This window comes from Bos indicus, chromosome 13 (assembly GCF_029378745.1).
Source record: "Bos indicus isolate NIAB-ARS_2022 breed Sahiwal x Tharparkar chromosome 13, NIAB-ARS_B.indTharparkar_mat_pri_1.0, whole genome shotgun sequence".
In the NCBI taxonomy this organism is placed as follows: Eukaryota; Metazoa; Chordata; class Mammalia; order Artiodactyla; family Bovidae; genus Bos; species Bos indicus.
Genome location: NC_091772.1, coordinates 43,617,494 through 43,638,891, shown reverse-complemented (window position 1 = coordinate 43,638,891; position 21,398 = coordinate 43,617,494). Strand labels below are relative to the sequence as shown.

The window sequence follows — 21,398 nt, the reverse complement described above, 5'->3', positions numbered from 1 at the left end:
AGTCCATGAAGTCGCAAAGAGTCATACATGACTGAGTGACTGAACTGAACAGAACTGAACCCTCTACAACCAGGCCACCTCTCCTGTTGCCACAGCAAGAGGAGAAAATCATCAGGAATACACACAAGGCATTAATGCACAGGGAAGAACCAGTAAATCATCTTGACTCAAGGAAAGTCTTGAGAGACAAAGAATGACCCTTTGGAATGAAGGATATTCCTTAGGAGCCCTCTACCCATAGCCCGACTCATCACATGTATGTTCTCTTTGAATCGTTTTTTGTTGTAACTCTTGGCCAGAACCACAACCCCACATTGTATCTGATAGTGAAGGACAACCAAAGCTGGAGTTCACTTGTGCTTTTTGGCAATGGCACAAAGAACCGGGTCCTCCAAGAGAATGGGGTGGTTCACATTCACCCTGGAAAGAAATTCAGAAATCCAGAGGAGCTGAGACTAAGTATTCAGTCTGTGAGTAGTTTTCCCAGACAGATTAAGTAGGTGTCCTCTACACCAGTGCTTCACAAAGTGTGGTCCATGGACCAGCATCATCAGTATCACCTGGGATTTTGTTAGAAATACAAATTTCATGGCTTAGCTGAAGACAAACTGAATCAGCATCTCAACTGTCACCTCCCATTCTGTGTTTACAAAACTCTGCAGGTATTTGGATGCATTATTGATCTGAGACCAGGATTGCTAAAGTTGTGGGTTTTTTCTTTAATTCTCAGAGGTTGTTTTTCTTCTATAATCAAGGGCATGAACAGAGAAACAGAAGGGAAAGACCAGGAATTTTTTAAATTTCACTTTCCTGCTGCTGCTGCTGCTGCTGCTGGTAAGTTGCTTCAGTCGTGTCTGACTCTGTGCGACTCCATAGATGGCAGCCCACCAAACTCCCCCATCCCTGGGATTCTTTAGGCAAGAACACTGGAGTGGGTTGTCATTTCCTTCTCCAATGCATGAAAGTGAAAAATGAAAGTGAAGTCGTTCAGTTGTGTCCGACTCTTAGTGACCCCATGGACTGCAGCCTACCAGGCTCCTCTGTCCATGGGATTTTCCAGGCAAGAGTACTGGAGTGGGGTGCCATTGCCTTCTCTGTTCACTTTCCTAAGGCATTAATAAAAAGTAAGTAGTTTCAAAATCAGAGACATTTATTTCTTCATTATTTTTCTTTAGATATTTATAGAAGTGGTTCAAGTTTGTTTTTTTCTATCATAATATTATTATCCCAATTTTACACATAAGGTAACTGAGGCTTGGAATTTCTATCTTTAGAAATGTTTTATTAGTTAATAACTACATAAATCATGACATAAGCTTCTGTCTCTGGTTCCAACTAGGGGATTATATATAGATTTTATTGCAGACATTTAATGATGAGTTTACAAGCTGTTCAGTTCAGTTCAGTTGCTCAATCACGTCCAACTCTTTGTGACCCCATGAATCACAGCTACTACAATGTACAAAAAAATGGCTGGGCGATGGGAAATTAAAAGAAAAGAAAATATTCCATCCATCCCCTATCTCCCCTTTGCTTATAAGAGCTATCTGAGTACTGTATTTTAAAATATCTCATCAAAAATTGAATTTTAGGGAAATTCCCACTTGTCTTCAATAGGATTCAATATCATTCTTTTACTCCTTGTGATCCCAGCACACCATGGGCTAAAAGAACAATATCATGTGACTTGCAGAAATCCAACAATTTGCTATGATTGAGATAAGGATGACATTCCACCTGTAAAATGTCAACAGAGAAGAGTGTCAGATTATTTGAAAAGGTAGTATTAACATGACAGAGGCAGATTAAAAGTTTTAAGTGCCTAAAGGAAAGATTGCTACTTTAAATGTAAAATGGAAATATAAACATCTAGAGAGAAGTAGAGAAAAGTGTGTTTATACAGTTAATTTTATGACAGACCATGGATGGGAGAACCAGTCCAGGTTGAGTAATAAAAAGGTGTACTCTATATTTGAGTAGATATTCTTGGGTAAATGTTTTATCTTCTGTTAACATCACCTCTAGCCTTTAACTTCACCCTCTAACCTGGATGACTTTAATCATCTCCAGCACATTTTCTGTTCTGTGCTCTCTGTTGAGACTCATAAAGGCTAAGACACCAAGACTAAGGATTCAGTCATCAGAACCCCACAAAAACACTTAACACTCATCTCAGCTGATTGGTTACTTTATTAATTTACTTCCCATTCAATGTTTTCAAGGCTTCCTTCCTATACACAGTTCGTTCCAGGGCACTCTCCCATCCATTCTTGTCATCCTTTAATCCCAGGGAAACACCTCCTACCTCTAGCTCTAGATTCTATCCAAAATTCAGAAGGATGCCCTCCCCACCTTTTCCATCCAGATTACATAGAGATACTACTTTGGATTCTATTCACACCACCCAGACAGAGACTCTGCTCTCTAGAGTCCTCTGTCCCACAAAGGTCAGATGAACAGGAGAGAAGGACAGACAGACATCTGGCTCCAGTGTAAGAAGGAGGTTCTGAAGAGCAGGAGGGAGAGGAGTCAAGCTGCTCACCTGGTTGCAGACGGGCTTGTACTTGAGCCCCAGCTTGTTCATAATCTTCTCCAGCTGCTTGTGGTTGAAGTTGGACACCCTAATGGACTTGGTCAGCCCTGTGTCCTTACATTTCTCCAGGGCCTGGGAGGGAGGGGTGGTGAGCGGTCACTTGGAATGGGCAAGAACAAGAATAAATGTTGAAAAAATCAACAAACATGGTCACCATCAAGAATTAGCATTGAGTATCAAGAGGAAAAAGGGAAGAAAGTCATCACATCAGTTGAACAATTACTATTTCTGCCTTAAAAAAAAAAAAAAAAAAAAAAACCAAAGAAGACATATCACATGGAAGGAAAGAAATGCCTTGTCTTCATTGTCCAAAATTCTCCATTTCATTCCTCTATGTGAACATTTCAGCAATGGTTTCCTCCCCTCAACCCGAGCATCCCAGCCCTTAGGTTCATGAACTGCTGAGTCTGATGGGCCACAGCCCATTCTCACAGGTGGAAGAAATGAAGGAGGTTTTCCCTCTCCTGGCTCCTCCACTGGTTCTCTCCTCCCTGGACTCACCTCCCACGTGTGACAGAGATCCAACGAATCAAATATCAATTTTCACTCTCCATCTTTTGGAAATAATTCCTCCCCTGGATGGAACAGAAGCAGGCATATTAGAGATGTGACAAAATAATTTCTCTTTAGCCAGGCTGCGAGGCACCAGGAATTAAATCTCCATGAGGTAGGTTTACAAATTTCTACATACTAATATTTGCAATGTGATTTGTGTATGGAGTTGTAAGCAATGTCTACAGGAAGGAGGCTTATTCTATTCTCTTATACTTATTATATGTTACAAAAAATACAATTTTTCTATGTTCTTAAAGGGACTTCCAGTGACTTCTGTGAATTTTGTCTGTTTCCTGTACTTGCCTCTCTTGAAATGTCTCTGGTCTGAGAATGGCAGTAAGTTCCATGCCATAATTTCCAGAATAAAAATTGCAAATGACACCTGGGCTAGATAATCAGGTTTCCTTTTCTCTTCAAGCATCAGATGCCCTACAGCAGGCATGTGAACCAACAAGGCTCTTGTTAGGCTGATATGGAATGTGGAAGATCCAGACATGCTCTCAAATATTCATGACCATGAGCCTTGGAATGCCTCCAAAATCACATTTGCCACCAATGGAAATGTTCAGTGAAAATATAGTAATGTAATGATAAGGGATAGAAAAAGGAGACATTTATGAAGAGTCCTGCAAATCCTCAAATCTCTCTGTGTCTGAGATTTGCAACTACATAGTCCACTAAGCTATTTTGCATCAGATGGCTTGAGTTGATTTCTGTAACTTGAAATCAAGAGTGCAAAGTAAACCTTTCCTTTTTTTAAATTCTTTTTTTTTAATTGAAGGATCAGTGTTTTACAGAATTTTGTTGTTTTCTGTCAAACCTCAACATGAATCAGCCATAGGTAAACATATATCTCCTCCCTTTTCAAGCTTCTTCCCATCTCCCTCCAAATCCTACCCCTCTATGTTGATACAGTGCCCCATTTGAGTTTTAAGCAAAACATTCTTAATGACTAAGTGCAGTCTAAACATCTCATCGTAAAGTAGGGCAGGACTGTAGACAATGTCTCCCAATTCCCTATAAAGGTACAAGGTTTAGACTCACCCAAGAGGGAGCACAACCGAATCTGCTCAAGTTAAAAGGATGAAAGACAAGATGAAGTCATCATGTTCAATGTAGGGCAGTGTCATGCTCACCACGGCTTCACCAAACTCTTGGTTCATGAAATCCCCAGACACTTAGAAGTCATAACCAGGACTGTGTGCAGAACCCACCTATTTCTACTTCCTCAAGATTTTCAGGCAGAGACTCTAGATTATTAACTCCTTTGTCTGGGATGCATGTAACAGATTCAAAGAAACTCGGTAAATAGATGACCACAAATGATTATGTGGGGGATTCTACTCTAGTGTAATCATCCCTTCAATCTACTAAGAAAAACCTTAATTCAACCATCCATGCAAGTTGATGCATCTCCTTTTTTTTAAATTTATTTATTTTAGTTGGAGACTAATTACTTTATAATATTGTAGGGGGTTTTGCCATACACTGATATGAATCATCCATGGGTTTACATGTGTTCCCCCTCCTGAGCCCCCATCCCATCCCTCTGGATCACCCCAGTGCACCAGCCCTGAGCACCCTGTCTCATGCATCAAGCCTGGACTGGCAATCTGTTTCATATATGATAATATATATGTTTCAAGGCTATTCTCCCAGATCATCCCACCCTTGCATTCTCCCATAGAGTCCAGAAGACAGTTCTATACATCTGTGTCTCTTTTGCTGTCTCCCATACAGGGTCATTGTTACCATCTTTCTAAATTCCATATATATGTGTTAGTATACTGTATTGATGTTTTACTCTCTGGCTTACTTCACTCTGTATAATAGGCTCCAGTTTCATCCACCTCATTAGAACTGATTAAAATGTATTCTTTTTAATGCCTGAGTAATACTCCATTGTGTATATGTACCACAGCTTTCTTATCCATTCATCTGCTCATGGACGTCCAGGTTGCTTCCATGTCCTGGCTATTATAAACAGTGCTGCGGTGAACATTGGGATATATGTGTCTCTTTCAACTCTGGTTTTCTTGGTGTGTATGCCCAGCAGTGGGATTGCTGGGTCATATGGCAGTTCTATTTCCATTGGTGTTTTTTTTTTTTTTAATTTAAATTTATTTATTTTATTAGAGGCTAATTACTTTACAATATTGTATTGATTTTGCCATACATTAACATGAATCTGCCACGGGTGTACACGTGTTCCCAATCCTGAACCCCCCTCCCACCTCCTTCCCCATACCATCCCTCTGGGTCATCCCAGTGCACCAGCACCAAGCTTCCTTTATCCTGCATCGAACCTGGACTGGCAATTCACTTCTTACATGATATTACACATGTTTCGATGCCATTCTCCCAAATCATTCCCCCCCCTCCCTCTCCTACAGAGTCCAAAAGACTGTTCTATACATCTGTGTCTCTTTTGCTGTCTCCCATACAGGATTGTCGTTACCATCTTTCTAAATTCCATATATATGTGTTAGTATACTGTATTGGTGTTTTTATTTCTGGCTTACTTCACTCTGTATTATCGGCTCCAATTTCATCCACCTCATTAAAACTGATTCAAATGTATTCTTTTTAATGGCTGAGTAATATTCCATTGTGTATATGTACCACAGCTTTCTTGTCCATTCATCTACTGATGGACATCTAGGTTGCTTCCATGTCCTGGCTATTATAAACAGTGCTGTAATGAACATTGGAGTACACATGTCTCTTTCAATTCTGGTTTCCTCAGTGTGTATGCCCAGTAGTGGGATTGCTGGGTCATATGGCAATTCTATTTCCAGTTTTTTAAGGAATCTCCACACTGTTGTCCATAGTGGCTGTACTAGTTTGCATTCCCACCAACAATATAAGAGGGTTCCCTTTTTTCCACATCCTCTCCAGCATTTATTGCTTGTAGACTTTTGGATCACAGCCATTTTGACTGGTGTGAAATGGTACCTCATTGTGGTTTGATTTGCATTTCTCTGATAATGAGTGATGTTGAGCATCTTTTCATGTGTTTGTTAGCCATCTGTATGTCTTCTTTGGAGAAATGTCTATTTAGTTCTTTGGCCCATGTTTTGATTGGGTCGTTTATTTTTCTGGAATTGAGCTGCAGGAGTTGCTTATATATTTTTGAGATTAGTTGTTTGTCAGTTGCTTCATTTGCTATTATTTTCTCCCATTCTGAAGGCTGTCTTTTCACCTTGCTTATAGTTTCTTTTGTTGTGCAGAAGCTTTTAATTTTAATTAGATCCCATTTGTTTATTTTTGCTCTTATTTCCAATTTTCTGGGAGGTGGGTCATAGAGGATCCTGCTGTGATTTATGTCAGAGAGTGTTTTGCCTATGTTCTCCTCTAGGAGTTTTATAGTTTCTGGCCTTACATTTAGATCTTTAATCCATTTTGAGTTTATTTTTGTGTATGGTGTTAGAAAGTGTCTAGTTTCATTCTTTTACAAGTAGTTGACCAGTTTTCCCAGCACCACTTGTTAAATAGATTGTCTTTTCTCCATCGTATATTCTTGCCTCCTTTGTGAAAGATAAGGTGTCCATAGGTATGTGGATTTATCTCTGGGCTTTCTACTTAGTTCCATTGATCTATATTTCTGTCTTTGTGCCAGTACCATACTGTGTTGATGACTGTGGCTTTGTAGTAGAGCCTGAAGTCAGGCAGGTTGATTCCTCCAGTTCCATTCTTCTTTCTCAAGATAGCTTTGGCTATTCGAGGTTTTTTGTATTTCCATACAAATTGTGAAATTATTTGTTCTAGTTCTGTGAAAAATACCTTTGGTAGCTTGATAGGGATTGCACTGAATCTATAGATTGCTTTGGGTAGTACACTCATTTTCACTATATTAATTCTTCTGATCCATGAACATGGTATATTTCTCCATCTGTTAGTGTCCTCTTTGATTTCTTTCATCAGTGTTTTATAGTTTTCTATATATAGGTCTTTTGTTTCTTTAGGTAGATATATTCCTAAGTATTTTATTCTTTTCATTACAATGGTAAATGGAATTGTTTCCTTAATTTTTCTTTCTATTTTCTCATTGCTAGTGTAAAGGAATGCAAGGGATTCCTGTGTGTTGATTTTATATCCTGCAACTTTACTATATTCATTGATAAGCTCTAGTAATTTTCTGGTGGGGTCTTTAGGGTTTTCTATGTAGAGGATCAAGTCATCTGCAAACAGTGAGAGTTTTACTTCTTTTCCAATCTGGATTCCTTTTATTTCTTTTTCTCTCTGATTGCTGTGGCCAAAACTTCCAAAACTATGTTGAATAGTAATGGTGAAAGTGGGCACCCTTGTCTTGTTCCTGACTTTAGGGGAAATGCTTCAATTTTTCACCATTGAGGATAATCTTTCCTGTGGGTTTGTCATATATAGCTTTTATTATGTTGAGGTATGTTCCTTCTATTCTTGCTTTCTGGAGGTTTTTTTTTTTTTTAATCATAAATGGATGTTGAATTGTGTCAAAGGCTTTCTCTACATCTATTGAGAAAATCATATGGTTTATATCTTTCAGTTTGTTAATGTGATGTATTACATTGATTGATTTGAGGATATTGAAGAATCCTCGCATCCCTGGGAAAAAGCCCACTTCGTCATGATGTACGATCTTTTTAATATGTTGTTGTATTCTGTTTACTAGAATTTTGTTAAGGATTTTTGCATCTATGTTCCTCAGTGATATTGGCCTATAGTTTTCTTTTTTTATGGCATCTTTGCCTGGTTTTGGTATTATGGTGATGGTGGCCTCATAGAAAGTGTTTGGAAGCTGACCCTTCCTCTTCAATTTTCTGGAAGAGTTTGAGTAGGATAGGTGTTAGCTCTTCTCTAAATTTTTGGTAGAATTCAGCTGTGAAGCCATCTGGTCCTGGGCTTTTGTTTGCTGGAAGACTTCTTATTACAGTTTCAATTTCCATGCTTGTGATGGGTCTATTAAGATTTTCTATTTCTTTCTGGTTCAGTTTTGGAAAGTTGTGCTTTTCTAAGAATTTTTCCATTTCTTCTAAATTTTCCATTTTATTGGCGTATAGTTGTTGATAGTAGTCTCTTATGATCCTTTGTATTTCTGTGCTATCTTTTTTGATTTCTCCATTTTCGTCTCTAATTTTGTTGATTTGATTCTTCTCCCTTTGTGTCTTGATGAGTCTGGCTAATTGTTTGTCAATTTTATTTATCATCTCAAAGAACTAACTTTTAGCTTTGTTGATTTTTGCTACGGTCTCTATTGTTTCTTTTGCATGTCTGCCCTAATTTTTAAGATTTCTTTCCTTCTACTAACCCTGAGGTTCTTCATTTCTTCCTTTTCTAGTTGCTTTAACTGTAGAGTTAGATTATTTATTTGACTTTTTTCTTGTTTCCTGAGGTAAGCCGTTATTGCTATGAACCTTTCCCTTAGCACTGCTTTTACAGTGTCCCATAGGTTTTGGGTTGTTGTGTTTTCATTTTCATTCATTTCTATACATATTTTTATTTCTTTTTTGATTTCTTCTGTGATTTGTTGGTTATTCAGAAGCGTGTTGTTTAGCCTCCATATGTTGGAATTTTTAATAGTTTTTTTATACTGTAATTGATATCTAACCTTACTGCATTGTGGTCAGAAAAGATGCTTGGAATAATTTCAATATTTTTGAATTTACCAAGGCTAGATTTACGGCCCAGGATGTGACCTATCCTGAGGAAGGTTCCGTGTGCACTTGAGAAAAAGGTGAAATTCATTGTTTTGGGGTGAAATGTCCTATAGATATCAATTAGGTCTAGCTGGTCCATTGTGTCATTTAAAGTTTGTGTTTCCTTGTTAATTTTCTGTTTAGTTGATCTATCCATAGGTGTGAGTGGGGTATTAAAGTCCCCCACTATTATTGTGTTATTGTTAATTTCCCCTTTCATACTTGTTTGCATTTGCCTTACATATTGTGGTGCTCCTATGTTGGGTGCATATATATTTATAATTGTTATATCTTCTTTTTGGATTGATCCTTTAATCATTATATAGTGTCCTTCTTTGTCTTTTTTCACAGCCTTTATTTAAAGTTTATTTTATCTGATATGAGTATTGCTACTCCTCCTTTTTTTTTTTTTTTTGATCTCCATTTGCATGAAATGTATTTTTCCAGCCCTTCACTTTCAGTCTGTATGTGTCCCTTGTTTTGAGGTAGGTGTTTTGTAGACAGCATATATAGGGGTCTTGTTTTTATATCCATTCAGCCAGTCTTTGTTGGTTGGGGCATTCAACTCATTTACTTTTAAGGTAATTATTGATAAGTATGGTCCTGTTGCCATTTACTTTGGTGTTTTGGGTTTGAGTTTATACATGCTTCCTGTTTTTCCTGTCTAGAGAAGATCCTTTGGCATTTGTTGAAGAGCTGGTTTGGTGGTGCTGAATTCTCTCAGCCTTTGCTTGTCTGTAAAGTTTTTGATTTCTCCTTCATATCTGAATGAGATCCTTGCTGGGTACAGTAACCTGGGTTGTAGGTTTTTCTGTCTCATCACTTTAAGTATGTCCTGCCATTCCCTTCTGGCCTGAAGAGTTTCTACTGAAAGATCAGCTGTTATCCTTATGAGAATCCCCTTATGTGTTAATTGTTGTTTTTCCCTTGCTGTTTTAATATTTGTTCTTTGTGTTTGATCTTTGTTAACTTGATTAATATGTGTCTTGGGGTGTTTCACCTTGGGTTTATCATGTTTGGGACTCTCTGGGTTTCTTGGACTTGTGTGACTATTTCCTTTCCCATTTTAGGGAAGTTTTTGACTATTATCTCCTTGAGTATTTTCTCATGGCCTTTCTTTTTGTTTTCTTCTTCTGGGACTCCTATGATTTGAATGTTGGGGCATTTCATATTGTCCCAGAGGTCTCTGAGGTTGTCCTCATTTCTTTTATTTCTTTTTTCTTTTTTCCTGTCTTCTTCATTTATTTCTACCATTCTATCCTCTACCTCACTTATCCTATCTTCTGCCTCCATTATTCTACTGTTGGTTCCCTCCAGAGTGGTTTTGATCTCATTTATTGCATTATTTTTTTTATTAATTGACTCTTTTTTATTTCTTCTGGGTCCTTGTTAAACATTTCTTGTATCTTATCAATCCTTGTCTCCAGGCTATTTATCTGTAACTCCTTTTTGTTTTCAAGATTTTGGATCATTTTTATTATCATTAAAGTCTTTTTCAGGTAGACTCCCTATCTCCTCCTCTTTTGTTTGGTTTGGTGGGCGTTTATCATGTTCCTTTACCTGTTGATTATTTCTCTGCCTTTTCATCTTGTTTAGATTGCTGTGTTTGGGGTGGCCTTTCTGTATTCTGGCAGTTTGTGGTTTCTCTTTATTGTGGTGGTTCCTCCCTGTTGGTGGGCTTGGACGAGTGGCTTGTCAATGTTTCCTGGTTAGGGAAGCTTGTGTTGGTGTGCTGGTGGGTAGAGCTGGATTTCTTCTCTCTGGAGTGCAATGCAGAGCCCAGTAGTGAGTTTTGAGGTGTCTATGGGTTTGGTGTGACTCTGGGCAGCCTGTATATTGTATATCAGGGCTATATTCCTGCATTGCTGGAGAATTTACATGGTATGTCTTGTTCTGGAACTTATTGGCTCTTGGGTGGTGCTTGGTTTCAGTGTAGGTATGGAGGCTTTTGGATGAGTTCTTATCATTTAATGTTCTCTGAAGTCAGGAGTTCTCTGGTGTTCTCCGGATTTGAGCTTAAGACTCCTGCCTCTGGTTTTCAGTCTTATTCTTACAGTAGCCCCAAGACTTCTCCATCCAAACAGCACTTATAATAAAGCTTCTAGGTTAATGGTGAAAAGATTCTCCACAGTGAGGGACACCCAGAGGTTCACAGAGTTACATGGAGAAGAAAAGAGGAAGGAGGGAGATAGAGGTGACCAGGAGGAGAAGAGGGGGAATCAAAAGGGGCGAGAGCAATCTAGCCAGTAAACAATTCCCTATGTGCTCTCCATAGTCTGGAACCCTCAGAGAGGTTCATGGAGTTACATAGAGAAGAGATGAGGGAGGAAAGAAATAGAGGTGAGCAGGAGGAGAAAAGAGGGAATCAAAAGGAGAGAGATAGATCTAGGCAGTGCTCAGTTCCTTAAGTGTTCTCTACAGCCTGGAACACCCACAGAGATTCACAGAGTTGGCTTGAGAAGAGAAGGGGGAGGGAGGAGATAGAAGTCACCTGAGGGAGAAAAAGGAGAGTCAAAGGGGGAGAGAGTAATCAAGCCAGTAATCACACTCCTAAGTAAAAATGGGTACTTAAGATTGGACTCTTAAATGTACAAAATTGATAACAAATACTGTAAAGCAAAGATTAAAAATCTAGAGTAGAGGTTAGACTCTCAAAAATACAATATTCAAAATAAACAAACAAAATAACAAAAAGTATAAGAAATATATATGAAGTTTGCTTTAAAAATAGGGTCTTTTTGCCTCCTCTAGGCGCCAGCCGCCTTAGGCCCGAGCTAGAGCAGACTGTGGGCCGGCGGCCGCAGCTGTAAAAAAAAAAAAAAATAGGGTCTTTTTTTGCAAGGAATAGTAGGTTCTAAAAATGAAAATTAAAGGAGTAATAGAGGAGTTAAAAAAAAAGAAAAATAATTTTTAAAAATTAAAAAAAATGATAATAGTAAAAATATATCTAGGAATTTCTCTGGTGCTGTTGTGGGCAGTGTGGGGTCAGTTCAGTTTCAGATAGTTCCTTGTTCCAGCTTATACTTTTCAAGATCTATAGGCCCCTTCTAATGTAATAGGTGTTAAACTACAGGGATTTTAATCTGTTGCACCTGTCACTTCCAAAGCAGTTCTCTGTTTATTTGGCTTCTCCTGTTCTGCAGGTGTCTTCAGTGTCTACTTTCTGCCCTGACACAAGGGGGCAAAGGTGGTTTCTCGTTTAGGCTCACTTGTTCATTCATGCTGTGGGGAGAGGGGAGCACTGCAAACAAATACCACTGGCATTTGTGGGGAGTGCTTGCAGTGTCTCGGCCACACTGGCTTTGTCCCAGCTCATTGTGTGTGTGGTTTCCCAGACTACACTGCTCAGGCTTCAGGTTGCTCTGCAGGGAGTGGGCCCTGGGTTGCATGCAATTCCCAGGTCTAAGCCACTCCGGTTCAGATTCTCGGGTACTCCACAAAAGCGCAGACTCAGTTGGGCCTGCGTTTTGTCCCGTTTCCGTGTCTGAGCAGCTCAGGTGACCAGGTGCGTGGGGAGCACACTCTCCTTAGGTACAGTGCATCTTATCACCTCCCTGGTCCTAGCTGCTCCGGTTTCCAGCTGCACCCATCTCCCATGTGCCCTGTGTCTCTTCTGGGGAACTGATCTCTGGCTGCAACCCTCCCAGTGGATGTTAACCGTCCAGAATCTCAGGAAGTCTTCGGCTAAAAACTGGAAGCCTGTTCCCATTTTGGTAGGGGATGCCCTCTCTGGGGCCGAGTTTGCCCCTTTCCGGCTCTGGCAGGTGCCCGCCTGGCCCCTGCCTCCGGCGGGGGATGGGTCAGTCCACAGCCGACTAGCTCTTCTCTGATATTGGCTCAGTCCTTTGTTCTGTGAGCAGCCTGGCAGTGCCTTAGGTTAGGGCTTTTTGTAGGATAGTTCTCTCTTCCTCTTTTTCTCTCTCTCTCTGGCTATCCCACAGTTTAGGTTGCTATCTCATGTTAGCTCTCTCAGATTGCCCTCAAGGCATTCAGGCCCAGTCCTTACCCTAAGCAATGCCACCTGCTCCTCTCCGTTCACACCCCCCCACCCCTACCCCACCCACCCCACCCCACCCCTGCTTGCTGGTGGTGGATGTGAGCGTTTGGGGTACTTCTCTGCTCAGAGTTGCCTTTAGGCATGTAATCTGTGGGTTTTATTTATTTATTTTTCTTCCTGATTATGTTGCCCTCCAAGATTCGAAAACTTCCCCCAGACCTGCTGGTGAGAGGGTTTCCTGGTGTTTGGAAACTTCTCCTCTATTAAAACTCCCTTCCTGGGATGGATCTCCATCCCTAACTCTTTTGTCTCTCTTTTTATCTTTTATTTTTTGTCCTACCTCCTTTCGAAGACAACGGGAGGCTTTTCTGGGTGCCTGATGTCCTCTGCCAGCGTTCAGAAGTTGTTCTGTGGAGTTTGCTCAACGTTCAAATGTTCTTTCAATGAACTTGTGGGGGAGAAAGTGGTCTCCCCTTCCTATTCATCTGCCATCTTAGGACCGCCCCCTCCTGACACACATTCTAACACAAGATATAACATTGATCTGATCACACAAATTTCCAACCTTTGCAGCCAGTGGATAATGAATAATATAGAGATCGACATAGTCCAGTTGAGGAGTTTTCAGTGACTTTTCCAAGGCTGATCTGACCAACTCTGATTGAAGCGAAGTACACCAAAGCTGCAAATAGTAAAGAATGGAAATTTTATAAAACATTCTTAGTAAATTTTCATTTGGTCTTACCATTTGGCTTCTGATATTACTTCCTTGACCAATGATGGTAATGTGCCAATTCTTAAACACTGAACACCAAGGATTTCTAATACCTTAAGAATATACCAAGAAGCATAGTTCACCAATCAACTGCTCACCAAACAAATGATCCTATATAAAAAACAGTCCCCTGGGCACATTCACTAGCACACATGTTCACATACACAACACACAACACATTTGAAGTGTAGAATATATCATCTCTCTTCACAGTGCCATCTGCAATCTTGCTTCGAATGGCCTGGCCAATGTGCTCTTCATTTTTGTACACATGAGCATAGTCAATATAGTGAATTTGGTGACTACAAGAGCTTCACTCTTAGGAACATACATAAGCAACAAAGGTAGAAGTTGAATATCCACATGATTAAGAGATTGCTAGCACAAGCTTTGATCTTCCAAATCAATGTTTCTCCATGTCTTTGATTAGATATGTATGTGTGGTGCTGAACCTGGACAGTTTACCTGAATGTTCCTGGTCAGATTTTATTTTTTATTTATTTATTTTTATATACACACCCAGTAACCTTTACATCCCTAATGATCCATGATTGATCACTGGCATCAGAGGACCCTAAGCCAACCTCCAGGTTCAGTGGATCCAAAGAACTCAGCATAAAGTTGTGGTCATGAATATGATTTATACTATAAGATAGTTGAAGCAAAATCAACAAAGGTATAAGATACATGGTAAAGACATTAAATTACAGGAGATAGAGACAGGGAGTAAGGTCTGTTGCAATCCATAGGATCATAAAGAGTTGGACATGACTTAGTGACTGAAAAGCAACAATAACAAAAAGCATCAAGAAACATGGTGAAAGCTTCTAAGACCACTGTCTACCACTGAAGCACCAAATGGAATACACCAAATATAAACTGTATCTATTCAAGGTGTACAAAGTGATGTTCTCATATAAGGATCCATTGTTTATGATCACCAAAATCAAGCTATTTAGGAGATCCCTCATTTCACTTACCTTACTTTAGGGGGTTTGTAAGAAGACTTCACATCTACTCTCTACAAAATCTCAGGGTATCACCCATTATTTTTAATTATTGTCATGGTGCTGTCCATCAGGTTACCAACTTATTCATCTTATCACTCAAAGTTCTAGACTGTTGACCAATATTTTTCCATTTGTCGCAGATTTATCTCCAGCTTCTGGTCTTCATTTCTCTACTCTTTGTTTCTATAAGTTACACTATTTTAGATTTCACCTACAAAGAGACTCCCCTGGTGTTTCAGATGGTAAAGCGTCTACTTACAATGTGGGAGAACCGGGTTAAATCCCTGGGTCGAGAAGATCTCCTGGAGAAGGAAATGGCAACGCACTCATGTACCTTGCCTGGAAAATTCCATGGACAGAAGAGCCTGGTAAGCTACAGTCCATGGGGTCCCAGTGAGTCAGACACGACTGAGTGACTTCACTTTCACTTTTCACAAAGAGATCATGTACTATTTGTCTTTTTATTTCTGGCTTACTTCACTTAGCTAAAGTTCTCTCAGTTCACCTGTGTGGTTTCAAATGGCAGGACTAACAGTTTAAATGCTGAGTAATATTCCATTTATTTTACATGTGTAGAATCTTTTCTATTACAAGGAGTTAGATAATTGGTGTAACCACCCTCTGTTGGGTTCAGTCCTGGTCTTTCTTAAACATTCTGGCATTCGGAGAATGTACTGAGGAATGGACTAGTGAGCTTCAGTACTAACCTGGACACTTTACTCCCTGCACCCTACTTTGCACTAGAAAGTCCTGTCTTCTCTTTCCAAAATGCCTCTGAATATTTCCTTCTAATTTCCAAATGAAAAAAGTGAGATGCAAAGTTTCAGGATCAGACCTTGTCACTACTACATTCTCTAAAGACAAGATAGACAGCAAACTTTCTGGCTTCAGGTCTAGAAACTTGTCCGCTAGTCCCTTTTCTGTCCAAGCACTGAAAACTACACTTTAATAAAAAGACATTACAACACCCAAGGGATGCATTACAAAACCTGGCCTGTAAGATGGTAGCTTATCCCCTCAAATGACACTATATTTTGCATTAGAAGTTTCCCAAGCAGCAACCAAAGTACAAGGCAAAACACAGCTGGAGTGTCTTGCCTGGCACCTACAAGGTACCCCACGGTAGAGAAGCAATTCTCTCCAATTAGTTCCTATTCACCTCATCCTTAGGACTTTCCACCTCAAATACTTCTCTGGGTCATGCTTTTTTGGAAGGAGGAAGAGTTCTGGAATAAAACATACAGAGAAACCTGGCCATTGCAAAAGCTCTCAAAGCAAAGCAGTTGACAGTCAGTGATCTTGACAGCCGAGTCTCACCACTTCTGCCAAGCTGGGAAAGAGGTCGAAACTGGAGGGGAACCCAGGGTAATCTGCCGGTGAGCACAGCCTCAGACCCTGATGCAGAGTGAAGACTGGGTGCTCTCTCCCCTTTCACAGGGCATGGTCCTAGCCTGATTAGTGGAATCATGTGACCCTCCCAGAGTCACCCAGGAACTCAATGCTTGACAACCCAAGTCCCTTCTGCTCATGTTACATCCACTACTATTTATACCTCAACCCCAAATCACCTCTGTTATCTCTTTAGTTTCAGCGCTGCCAAATCCCAGGAAAGGAATGAAGTGGCTGTCACTTAGCTTCACTCTCTGGCCTCTAGGATACATTGCTCGTTTCTAATCTGATAAGCAGACTGATGTTTTCTTCTGCCTTCACAGGTTACAAATAACAGGAAGTTAACACCCCAGTTGACTGTCCAATGTTAGCAGATACATTGGAGGAGGAGAAGGATTAAACCAGTGCCCACTGAGTAAGAAGAGAATTGAAGCCAGTTACATTTTTTTTTATCAGAAAGAAAAACTTAACTTATATAAAGATGAAATGTGCCAAACAATTATTGACCAAACTTTACACAGAAACCTCCACACACCAGTCATTTCACTTTTCTAATTATGAAGCCCACTTTTGATCAAACATCAGTTGAATCAACTACTTCATAGTACAGAAAGACACACTAGTCACACAATTTAAAAGTGTTGATTATTACTGTTACTGCTAAGTCACTTCAGTCGTGTCCAACTCTGAGTGACCCCATAGACGGCAGCCCACCAGGCTCCCCCATCCCTGGGATTCTCCAGGCAGGAATACTGGAGTGGGTTGCCATTTCCTTCTCCAATACATGAAAGTGAAAAGTGAAAGTGAAGTTGCTCAGTCGTGTCCGACTCTTAGCGACCCCATGGACTGCAGCCTACCAGGCTCCTCCGTCTATGGGATTTTCCAGGCAAGAGTACTGGAGTCGGGTGCCATTGCCTTCTCCGTTGATTATTAAGCACTTTCCAAAATGTAATCTCTTAGTAGAGAATCAAAATGTGAAACAAACCAAATTTGCCTTTTAAATTTTCCAGCAGCAAAATTATTTTGCTTTACACACCTATGGTGGTAGAGGTACAGTCAGTAACTCATGTCTGACTCTTTTACAACCCCATGGACTGTACCCTGCCAGGCTCCACAGTTCACTGAATTTCCCAGCTAGGATACAGGAGTGGGTTGCCATTTCCTACACCACAGTATCTTCCTGATCCAGGGATCAAACCAAAGTCTCTTGTGTCACTTACATTGGCAGGTGAATTCTTACCACTGGGCCACCTGAGAAGCCCTTACAGACCTGACTAGGGTGAAATTCTGAAAAGGACACTAAAACCAGACAGTTTGGCAAAGTGTTTATTGGCATTAATCATTAACAATGTTTTGATACCATGTGCAGGTTCAAACAGACTCTTGAGTATTTATGCCTTGTACTACACTACATAACTTTTTAGAGTACTCTTATAATGTTACCAGTACATATTTTACACAGTTTGTTTTCATGCTAAATATTATTCTTAAAATAAAAACCTATAAACAACTGAAATTGCAACAAATTTGGGAAGATTAAGGGAAATCATGATGCACTGGTACAGGGGATGTTGTGAAGAAAAATTCATTTTATCACATAGAGTGATGTCAGCAAAATAGTGAGCTAGGAGGAGTGAAGTACCTCTTGGAAAGAGAAAGCAGCTGAAAAATGTCGTAGGAGTTCTGGGAAACAGTCAAAAAAACATCTACAGCAGCAACGTGAATGCACAACTAGGAAAGATCCAGAACTGTGGAAGGACATTCCCGTATGTTTTTATTCACACTCACCTCTCCCCTGACTTGAACAGAGCCATCTTGATCTATAAAGGGCAGTGGCTCAGCACCCTGTTGTCTCCCTCAAAGCAGACTCATTGCAGAAATCCTTGAGTGCAATATTCTCCCCTATTTGTGCCTTGCCTAGAAATTGGTATCCATTTCACTTATTTCTGAGTTTGAACAGAAGAGCAGCAGGAGTGGCTCATTAAAGCTTCAGGGGGACTAGATATAATATGGGACCAGGGCCGGGACCAAGTGTGGAGACACACACAAGACCATGTAAAACCCTGATAGAACTGGGGTGTGGATTTGGGGAATAGTAAGGCATTCAAAATCAATCATAAATTTCCCAGAATCAGAAATCCACTCACGCTCCAGGCATGTTGTTTACTCAGAAATGACCTGAGTTTCCCTTAGTTTTCTGTTGAGCTGAGCCGAGGACCAGGCACATGCCACGTCAGCTAGTGAAGAACAATCAGGGTGTGATACAAATCTGCAAACAGTGGGTGTGCTGTGCTTTTCCAAGTACCCAGTCATGAACACACAGAAGGAGACAGAGAGAAGGCGTACAACAAAGAAAGGGTGAAACAAGAAAGCTTTAAAAAAAAAAAAAAAAAGACAGAGAGGAAAAAAGAGAGAAAAAAATGAGTCATGAAACAGTTTTTGTTACTGTTTAGTCGCTATGTCAGACCCCTCTATTGCAACCCAATGGACGGTAGCCTCACAGGCTTTTCTGTCCATGGGATTCTGCAGGCAAGAATACTGGAGTTGGCTGCATTTCTTTTTCCAGTGGATCTTCCTGGATGAGATCCAACCCGCATCTACTGCATTGGCAGGCAAATTCTTTACCACTGCCCTACCTGGGAAGCCTGATCCATGAAAGGAAAAAAAAGAAATCGGCACCAACTCTTCCTGAACAATCACAGGAGCCACATTTAGCTCACAGTGAGTGTCACAACTGTCCTGAGAGGAGCTCCACGTGGACAAGAGGACACTGAGCTCTGCTCCCCCAGGAGCACATCAGGGTCACATCTCCTAATAACACACGACACCAGCAGGAAGCCCCCTCCACACCAAGGCTGTAAAGAATCATCCCCATGGAGCTGGGTGGGAAGGGAAGAGAAGCCAGCAGATCAGGACTGAGCCCCTGGGAGGGCCCCAGATGAGGAGGGGAGGACAGGAGCTCAGAGGTCCTCCCTGGAGAGACCCATGCACACCACACACTGGGCACTGCAGCCCTGGCACAACCCTGAGTGGTCTCAGCCCCACAGCTGCTGTGAACCCAGGGGGACCCACAAGAGGCCTGGAAACCTGACTCCTCTCCTGAGACATGCACCCACTCCTGCTCCAGGAACAGGTTGAGGCGGCGGCCAGATGCTGCCCAGGACTCGGCCAGTTCACTGGGCAGCCCATGCGCCCCCTGGCCCATAAATGCCCCCTTAGCACCACTGGATCCAGTTCACTCCCCCTGGGGCAAGGCCGTCCATGCTGGGCAGAGTGGGCAGTTGGGGGGTACAGATCCAGCTTAGACCAGCAGGATGTCTGGATAGGGCAGGGTGTGTGGGGAGCGAGCGCCTCTGGCAAAGGTCATGAGGAAGGAGGCTTGGCATACGCAAAGGCGGGATCAAGCCTCAGGAGTCTCCCTGGAAATTCTCGAGCAATCTACCCCCAAAGCCAGAGTCTGCCTACTTTCTGCTTTGTGCTTTCACCTACACCTCTGACTTTACGGGGGGCTGTCCCCCACGACCTCTCTGAAAAAAGAGTTAGCTTACAGCTCCAGTTAATAATTCCTGGGTGTGACAGTGTTTAACCTACAAACTCCTTTGGAAATCCTCTAGCCTGCCTGAATAGGTTTTTCCGGCCACATGTGATTGTTCAGAGCCTCCCAACTGTGAGAGGCAGGAGATGTTCTAAACTGTCTAAACACAGATTCTTTTGAGTAGTTAAAAGATTGATTAGAAATTGTATTGGTGAAGGGATTTTCACTTGTTGGGCCAATGTTTGCTGCTAAGTTTCCATATCCCTTACCTGCTGTGTCCCTGGCAGTGTATTGATTAATATAGTTGGTGTAAGTAGTAGCTTTAATGTTTGTAACCTGGGACCCTTGAGTTAATTCTTTTTCTTGTTATAGCCCACCACACCTTTGCTCTGTAGGAAGCAACTTTATCTAATGCTTTTTGGAGGCTGGCGCCTGACTTGAGAATAATCACCTTTAGAGAAAAAGGCCTCCGGGCCAGAAGATGATGCAAATCACCTAAACTTTTGCATATGATATGTTTGCAGGAAGAAAGCCTGGCTTACTGCATGACTCTACCCCTTCCCCCATTATCCTCTATGCATAACTTAAGGTATAAAAACTACTTTGGAAAATAAAGTGCGGGCCTTGTTCACCGAAACTTGGTCTCACCATGTCGTTCTTTCTCTTACCTTCTGGCTGAATTATTCAGCCTCTTTTCTACACTGAATTTCCTCACTGAGCTATCCTTATTTCAGCCTCTTTTCTCCACTGAATTTTCCTACTGAGCTATCCTCATTCTATTACTCTTTATATCCTTAATTAACGTTTAATTAAGCAATTGTTTCCTGATCTTCGCCGACGCCGTCCCCGCTTCGAATTCCCTGGATCAGCCGGGGCTGGTCCCCGGCAAGGGTGGCCATCAGAGTGGGGCCTGAGGAGCAGTGTTCTGGAAATATCCTTCTCCATTTCCCTCACAGTAAAGTCCTTTAAAAGCCTGTATGACAAGGACCCCCTGCCCCACCAGCTCTCTGACTTGCCTTTAGCTCCTGTCTCCCCACCTCACTAAACTCCACCCACATCAGCAGACTTGTTGGCCCTTAAGTGTTCCATGAAAACTCTTCCTTCCTGGAATAAGTGTTTCCTGTTCCAGAGAAATGCAAGGAGCCACTTTCTCTGTGTTTCAAGGCTGTTTTGTACAAATGAAAAGTTGTGTATAATGAAGTGTAATTAATACCTCTAACAGAAGTACAGAAATGGGAGAGATTGTGCAGAATTATCTCAACAGACACTTAACCATTTCTAACAGTTAAATTCTTCTGATTTCATTCACAGTCTCATTCTCCACGAGACTAACGACTCAAGACATTTCTCATTTCACTTATTTACATTTGTTGATATGACAATGTCTTTCTAAAGAATGTTCAGTAAAGTTTTTCAGAATGACCACTGAATAAACTCAAAATATGTAAGGATTCATCAAAATGCTGAGCACGGGCAGACAAATAAGAAATTACATAAATGACTAAGATGTGCTACTTGCTATACAGGAAGCAAAATATAATACTGGATTTTTTAAATCATATTTTTAGCTTACCAAGATACTTAGGCTATGTTTCAAAAGAAGTATACAATCTGTAGAATGAAGTTTATTTGTCTTTGTAAATAAAAAAATGCACATATGTGCCTAGGAAAATTACAAGGTAAATGCACAAAAGGTAAGTATTATCGAATGGGTAAACATGACTGATCTTTATTTCCTAACCTTTCCCTTTTCTACCTAAATATTCTGTCATATATATGTATTATTTCAATGACAGGAAAGAAAGAGCATTCTTACTTTAAAGTCTATGCTGTTTCATAAACTGTTTATTTTTAAAAAGAAAGGCATGG

The 21,398-nt window shown here is 40.8% G+C and overlaps 1 pseudogene; it reads right to left on the bottom strand.

The window, feature by feature from the left end:
* Positions 1-93: 93 nt before the first annotated feature.
* Positions 94-16,274, bottom strand: LOC109568084 (dihydrodiol dehydrogenase 3-like; annotated as a pseudogene).
* Between the last annotated feature and the right edge of the window lie 5,124 nt (positions 16,275-21,398).